This window comes from Rutilus rutilus (genome assembly GCF_951802725.1).
Source record: "Rutilus rutilus genome assembly, chromosome: 3".
Taxonomy (NCBI): domain Eukaryota; kingdom Metazoa; phylum Chordata; class Actinopteri; order Cypriniformes; family Leuciscidae; genus Rutilus; species Rutilus rutilus.
Genome location: NC_140211.1, coordinates 40,152,871 through 40,161,400, shown reverse-complemented (window position 1 = coordinate 40,161,400; position 8,530 = coordinate 40,152,871). Strand labels below are relative to the sequence as shown.

The 8,530-nt window shown below is 36.1% G+C and overlaps 1 long non-coding RNA gene across 2 annotated transcripts; it reads right to left on the bottom strand.

Annotated features, from left to right (window-relative positions):
* Positions 1–2,058: 2,058 nt before the first annotated feature.
* LOC311287023 lies at positions 2,059–8,154 on the bottom strand. Of its 2 annotated transcripts, none has more exons than XR_014626677.1 (7): positions 5,569–8,154; positions 5,402–5,470; positions 5,247–5,319; positions 4,641–4,731; positions 4,450–4,548; positions 4,109–4,232; positions 2,059–2,486 (listed from the first exon to the last, which is right to left on the bottom strand). It is a non-coding gene; the product is annotated as an uncharacterized lncRNA (long non-coding RNA). The 2 variants fall into 2 exon arrangements; XR_014626678.1 differs by having other exon boundaries at positions 5,402–5,474; positions 5,569–5,760.
* Between the last annotated feature and the right edge of the window lie 376 nt (positions 8,155–8,530).

The window sequence follows — 8,530 nt, the reverse complement described above, 5'->3', positions numbered from 1 at the left end:
CTATAGTGTCAGAGTGCACTTGATGGTGGTCTTTTATTTAGAACTGGTTTAAATACCTTTCTAGTGGAAAGTTCTATTAGCAATAACCAAATGCTTTCTTTCCGTGCTAGTTTTCTAAAATGTTATTGCATTGGATGATCAGCTGCAGAACACATCTCAGCACTCAGTGTCTGAGTTAAGGACTTGGAGATTCGACACATTGATATTCTAAAATGTTTTGTTTTCTACATCAAACTACTTTTAGGATGTAGATCACAAATGTTTTAGAATTCCTTTGTAGAATGTCTTGAGTATAATTACCCTGATGCAGTAGAACAGCTTCACATTTTGCTTCTATGAGGGAATGACATTTTGATGTTGGCATGTTGGCATGTTGTTGTTGTTTTTGTTTTTTTAACAGAACAACCATGTATATTTAAAAAAAAATGTTTTGTCTCTTCTGTTCAGAGTACACCTCAATGGAAAGTTCAAACTGCCAATGAAGAATGAATTCATCCCAACAAACTTTGAGATTTACCCTCTAGAGAAGGATTCCCCATCTGCCCCCACCTTGGTAAAGGACACTGCAATGAGCAAAGTTTGGTTCAAACAGGATGACAAGAGTTTCCTGCCCAAGGCTTGTTTAAACTTTGACTGCTTCAATATTGCTGTAAAGCAAAAAAAGTGATCTTATGCTAAAGGAAAATGAAGAGTGCAATGATTTCCACTGTGGACTTCACAAAATAACAGAATAAATAAAGAACCAAAGGACTGTTAAAATGCACCTGCAAAGCTGAATAACCTGAAACAGATTGCCAGTTATCAGTATTAGCAATTTTTCTGGCAATTATCGTATGTGAGTTTGCAGTGCAATGAGTTTTTGAGACCATTAGTTTTAGGACAGCAAAATAATTTCCTGAATAAGAATCTTAAAAGTAATGACAGGACCAAAGACAAAAAGACCCCAAAAATGGACAAAAATGCATCAACAAAAAGGGACAGTAAATGCAATCTGATCTTGCAAATTTCTATCTGCTTCATTCCTCAAAGAACTAGTTGTCTTAAATTGTGTCTGTAACCAGACACCTGCATTCAAATATAGTTTTTGGCTTAGTCTCTAAAGTCTAAAACATTCTCTCTATATTGGAGTTTTATGAAACCTGCATTTGACACCAGCAATGTCAACATAGGTTAATGTCAAAAGATGCCAATAATGTTGACGCTGATGTTTAACACTGTTGTGCGTACCCCATTGGGATGTTGAAGAAACCAAATCCTCTTTGCTATGAGAGGAACTTTATTTTATATCATAAACTGTCAGATTCAGTCAGACAAAAGCTGAATAATTTGTGGACAGAAAACAAAACTTTTTGATAAGGAAACCTATGCTTGGAAAGTGTAAACATGGCTGGTCGCACCATCTGAAAACATTAAATCTGTTGATAGTCTGGCCTCTTCGAGTGTGGCCAGGGCGTTTGTTTCTAATCCAGCCCTACTCACAGCTCAGATCTGCCCGTGTGATGCAGCAGTGTGGAATCGCTCTAATGGATCAGCTCTCTATGGCTCGAACCATTGGTTTTGGCACAACACTCCTGTAGCTTTTGGCTTAAAGGGGGCCAATCCTGACTGAGTCCGGATCCTGGCCAGGTCGAGATGAGAGATGTTGGTGTGTAAATGTGTTTCTTAGTGTGCAATTGCTGATCCCAGGGGTTCCCTTTAATCAAAGTTGACCAACATTTCCAGGAAAAGCTCTGAATACATCACAAACAAGCAGACACAACCTCCTAAATGTGGCTACACTGTAAAGAGGTTGCTGTAAATTTTACAGTAACTTACTGGCAGCTGGATGCCAGTAAGTTACTGTAAAATGTTTTACAGTATTATTACTGTATTTTCACTTACAGTATACTGTACCATTTACTGTAATTGCATTTACAGTATTATTACTGTATTTTCACTTACAGTACTGTATCATTTACTGTACTTGCATTTACAGTATTACCGTATTTTCATTTACAGTATTAGTATTGTTTTTTTGTTTTTTTCATCATTTAAATTTTATTTTTTTAATTTATGTTTACCCCACCCCCCAAAAAATCACAATAACTCACAAACATTTGTCCTTATAATATTCTTTTTAATCGTTGAACATTTTGTTTTAGAAGTACAAATTACAAATCTTGACCTTTAGGAGCCACTAGCTGAAGAAAAAAAAAGGCAACATCTCCAAAGTCCATAGAATTAATCTCCTGGTGACCATTTGTATCTGTAGCATGGCAAAAACGTACACACACTGAAAAGCAAAACAGGCCTTAAAACAATAAAATACAGTCAAAGTCAGTGTTGTGTTGTTACATTTCAGTAATTTTGCCAGTCAAAGTTGACAAGCTCTCTGATGAGAAACACTGAGGGTTTCAGGCTGATGCTTTTCTTTGGACCTTTCCAGATTTCCATCTGATCTGTGCCTTTGGTGTTTGGTGCCATCAGGGTTGACTCTCAGAATGAACCTGCAAACACAAGCAGGGAAAAATATATAATTTTTTCAGACCGGTGTTGGCAGAATTTTCCCTAACCCTCAAACTTGATGCTGCATGTACTTTGGCGTTAATAAAAGCACTACATCTGATTCTGAATCCACCTACAGTAGTGGTGGGGGAAAAATCGATTCTGTTCAGTGTCACGATATTTTGCGCACGCAATTATATTGATACAGTAGCGCAAAGTATTCCAATAAAGGTTATAAGGCTGTGACGGTGGCAGTTTTTTTTACCACTGCGGTGGTAATGGACCAACTACCTGCAGTGGTTGGGGGGTTATTATGAAAATTGAAATAAAATAAATGTAGTTTATTCGAGCAAAAAAGTCTTTATTTGAGCAATTCCGTCAAAGAAGCAACACAAAGCCTGTAAAGCATTCAAATACATATCAGTAAATATTAGAAACTTACATAATAGAAAAGTTAAATCTATATAAAAAAAAATAAAACTTTCGTTTAATACTTCCACACAAAGACATGTGATTCCACATGAAGCCATACCGCTCTGTGCTATGAGAGGGATGACACGAGGAGGAAAGAGACCATCAATCTATTTTCTGATATCTTCATGTTTTCTACTTGTTGTAAAAGGTATGAAAAGTGAATTTAATCTTCCACAAGGGCAAGACATTTAAGCTATGTTTGAAATTGCGCTGCCAAAGAGAGCGAAACTAAAAATCAAATAAACTTGACACGCCGTACATGTCTAATAACAAGCAAAAACTGTGTTGAAATGAATCTGACGTGCAAGTAAAAATGTAGGCTATCTGTCCTACAACGTTTTTCTACTTTACCACAGTAAAGAATGTGAATGTAATAGGCCTAAATAAAAGCGAACCAAGGAAGAAACGTTTATAATCCCCTTCGAAAATCGAGACGTAAGTGAAGATTTTGGAAAAAAAACAAGGTATTACATGCAGGGATGAGTCACAATTTTTGGATATTCGATTAGTTTATTTAATTATAGAATTATAGTATATCGAATAGGTTGTGTAATTATTCTCTAAAATAAAATCTCCATGTTTTTGGTGCTAATGCGGTGGTGACGCGTTCATATAATTACGTTCTGTAATAAGGTCCTGTGTCCTGAATGTTCAAGGACAAAGTTTTTGCACTAGCCTCCAGTAAATGTGTAGAAGATGTTCACAGATTTAATGTGACATTTGAAGTGAGTTAAGCAGTCTTATTTTTTGTAATGTCTTTGAATAATATGGGGGACATGAATCGCAATATATCGCAGAATCGAATCGCAATACTTGCTGTATCGCAATGTTAGGAAGTGCAATAATATTGAATTGTGGCCCAAATATCGCAATACTATCGAATCATCAAATTTTTGCCAATTTCCACCCCTAACCTACAGGGATGGTATTACCCCATAATACATTACATTAAAATCATTAAAGCTTCATTCTTTTTCAATACATTCCTGTAGCTTAGATTTCCAGGGAATGGATAATTTAAATTAAACTTAATACAATGTAAGTTGCTTTGGATAAAAGTGACTTCCAAATGCATGCATGTAAATGTAATGTAATGTAAAATATATATATATATATATATATATATATATATATATATATATTGGTTTACCTGATTCTGCATTCGACAAAATAGACAGCTAATGCTGAAGAGTCGTCTGTTAGCAGTTGTAACTGGATGATGATTCTGCCCTTCATTGTCAGCATCCATGTTTTTGCTTTGAGAACAGACTCTCCTGAAACAGACAAAGTCACAGCAGCCTTTCAGTATTATAGTTTACAGAAAAAAACTAAAATACAATAACAGAACTTATTACTAACAACAATAACATGTGGGGTGAAGATGAGGTAAGATATAATGTTGTATGGTGTTTATAGTTTTTAATCAATTAAACAACATTAAAAATATTAGTTAGCAAAACTTTGCTATATTGATAATGGTATATTGCTAACCCTTTCCTCCTCCTTCTCCTCTTCCTCCTCCAACGTCAACCCGTTCTGTGTATTAGTGGAGAGCGTCAGCAGTGATGTGCAGTCCGGAGGGAATGGCCGCTGCAAATTCAAAATAAAGAACAGAAAGGAACATGTTTGCCTGCTTAACTAATGCATACTTCAGCTAATTTAGTTGATGTCATCTTACTCACCTGTAGATGTTATCACCATTACGAAGGCAATCACAAAAAAGACTCCAAAATACACCTCCGACATTTCAGACGACATAATTCAGACCACAAACTTGAAAATAAAACAAAAGATGAAATTAACAATGGTGTTGGATAAAGGGTTAGTTTACTCAAAATTGTAAATTCTGTCACCATTTACTCACTCTCAACTTGTTCATAACTTCCATTAAATTATTTAATGTGCTGTATACAAAAGAAGATATTTTAAAGAACATGAGCAACCAAACAGTTACTGGTCCCCATTGACATCCAAAGTATTTTTTCTAGAAGTCCATGCGGACCAGCCACTATTTACCAACATTATTCAAAATATCTTATTTTATGTTCAGACGAAAGAACTTCATGCAGGTTTAGAACACATTGTGGGCGAGTAAATGATGACATATATAATTTTCTGTTTAAGGTGTACTACGTTATCCCTTTAACTTAGTTTTACTCAGTATTTACGTTGTACATCTGCCAAAAAGTTGTGAAAGAGGAGACAGAACATACCAAAGTTATTATGCTTCTCTGTTTAATAAGTTTACTTCGGCTAATTTAGGTGAAGTTGACCATAACGTTACATACCAGTTGATGTTATCACAATGAAAAGGCTCCAACACACTCCATCGTTGCAGATGGCATTATCCAGATCACAAACCTGAAAATAAATCATATAGGCCTACGTGAAAATATTGTTTAAAACCCGCACTTTAACAAGGGTTTCGTCTATCTCACTTTACCTCAGTATTTCACGTTGAGTTCACTGTTAGCTCGGTTAACGTTACCGACGACTCCGCCCGCCTGATGAGCTAACTTGCGTTAAAGAGGCAGAGGAACACACAACCATTATTTTTTATAGTTTTAACTAAAGAATATTTCGGCTAATAGGTGAACTTAACTTACTCACCAGTTAATATTATCACCGTGACAGCGACCCGGCCGACAGTCAGGAAAAAAGACAGTAATAAAGGCACCAAAAAACCATTCTGACGACAGTCAGGAAAAAAAGGCACTAAAACCATTCAGACGAAAACAAAACGATACATCATGTTAGTTTGCTGTTAACATAAGTAAAAACATTTGAAAATGTTTGTTTTACATAAAATAGAAATTATATACTAACCTTTTTGGTGAGTTACATGATCTTTTGTCTGTGCATTAACTGCCACTTCACCCCTCAAAAAAACACTTGAAAAGAAATCCCTCTTGCCATTGGTCAGTTTTTCGCGGGCAAGTTCACTACTGTAAATTGATTTACAGTAGTGAAGAATTACAGTAGTGACCCTATATTTTCCCATAATCCTTTGCTGTTTACAGTAACATACTGTATACATATTTTACAGTATCTTACTGTACATATTACAGTAAAATACTGTTCAAATTACAGAAATCCGTTACAGTGTAGACTTGCCATTTAGTTGTTGATTTGGTGCAGCAAAAAAACAAAAAACAAAAAAAAAAACACACACAAGCATGTCTATGCTTGTGTGTGTATTTTTATTTATTTTATTTTTTTGCACCAAATCAACAACTAAATCAACCCTATTTACTTTCTTAATTTGTTTTCCTGGTCTTATTGTGCACAGTTCATTAGTGCATTTTGATTCAAAAAGTGTTTGAATCATAATTCATTTATCTTCTTTTATGGAAATGTAATAAGTTACATTTATGCATTAATGCATTATAGTCCTTCACATCTATTGCGATCTCAAAACTCTGGCCAGTTGATAATACCTACACTGTTAAATGTCGCTATAGATTTAGCAGCACAGTACTGTAAAAACATACAGTACAATACTGCATTTCTATATTACAGTAAAATACCGTAATTTGCATTGCATTTTGGGTAATTTAGTTTGAGCGGGAACATTTTACAGTACATTTTAGCAGCTGTAACCTAGCTGTAACCTGGCTGCAATATGCCAGGCAATAATACAGGGTTGCTATAAACAGAGACCTCGCGCGCCGCCTGACTCACGTCAGAGCACAACTGCAGGCAGGTCACTCACTGGATGGATATCTCACTCTGCGGATATCTGGAAATTTGGTATTACATTTTTTATTTCATAATAAGGTTTTAAAGGTCCCGTTCTGCGTGATCCCATGTTTCAAACTTTAGTTAGTGTGTAATGTTGCTGTTAGAGCATAAATAATATCTGTAAAATTATAAAGCTCAAAGTTCAATGCCAAGCGAGATATTTTATTTAACAGAAGTTGACTACAAAAAACGGCTCGATTGGACTACATCCCTCTACTTCCTTCTTTAATGATGTCACTAGAACCGTTTCTTGACTAACCTCCGCCCACAGGAATGCTCCCTCAACTCTACTGGCTACTTGCGCACTTCTTATAACTTAGGCTACTGTGTTTACTCAGCTCTTACGGTGATTTTCTGAAGTAAAACTGACGCTTCATCTTTTGTGTGATGTACAATAAACTTTATTAAACTCATCAATACATGTTTGATCATCATTCAGACAGCAGACTTGTAGGCTATTAATAAATAATGGATACATAGCCTACAAGCAGATTCAATTCAATTCAATTCAATTCAAATTTATTTGTATAGCGCTTTTCACAATACATATTGTTTCAAAGCAGCTTTACAGAAAGTGCATTTCAGAAATGTACATAGAGAAATACAGTTAGTTAATCATGTATTGATTTAGGGCATAAACATCGCCCGCGTCGAGTCGTCTCAACTGTAGTATAAAATGTAAGTATTATGTGAATGCCTGGCTGAAGAGATGCGTCTTTAATCTAGTTTTAAACTGGGACAGCGAGTCTGAGCCTCGAACAATATCAGGAAGGCCATTCCACAGTTTAGGAGCTAAATGTGAAAAAGCTCTCCCTCCTGTAGTGGACTTAGATATCCTAGGAATGACCAGAAGCCTCGAATTTAGTGATCTTAAAGAGCGCGATGGATTGTAGGGCGATAGAAGTTCCGTTAAATACACGGGAGCTAAACCATTTAGGGCTTTATAGGTCAGTAGCAATACTTTGTAATTGATACGGAACTTTATAGGTAACCAATGTAGAGACGACAGAATTGGTGTTATATGATCGTATTTTCTTGATCTAGTAAGAACTCTAGCGGCGGCATTTTGGACTAACTGTAGCTTGTTTATTGAGGATGCAGGACAACCAGCTAATAAAGCATTACAGTAATCTAGTCTCGAGGTCATGAATGCATGAACTAACTTTTCTGCATCAGAAACAGATAGCATGTTACGTAGCTTAGCAATGTTTCTAAGGTGGAAAAAGGCTGTTGGCAGATGACAAATACGTTATAATAACCGTAATTAAACTACTAAACCATACCTGTTTCATCTCTATACAGCACTCTGACTCTGTAGGCATTATTGTCCGACTCGAAATGAACGCCGTTACTGAGAGTTTCTGATATTATCATCATTCCGTGAGATGAAATTGTCCTGAGAGACTGAGCGCGAGCTCATGAAGCTCCGCCCCCTGTGTCGTCCAGCAGCACCTCATTTGCATTTAAAGGGCACACACTGAAACAGCTCGTTTTTCTGAGCTCAAAAAAAAAATGTCAATTTAAACATGCTGTAAAAAATGATCGGTTGGGTATTTTGAGCTCAAACTTCACATACACACTCTGGGGACATCAGAGACTTATTTTACATCTTGTGAAAAGGGGCATAATACGGGACCTTTAAGATTTTACGCTATAGTGTACATAGCTTTTAATGTGAAATGACAGTGGAAGTTTAGCCAGCGACGGTTGCAAAAACACAGTTTGTTAGATCTGCTCTTTCACCCCGCTGCTTGTCCCGACATCTTCAATTCTACCTCTGTGAATTAACATTACCTTACGGTTTATTTCGACCAAAACAGACTTGGTGATT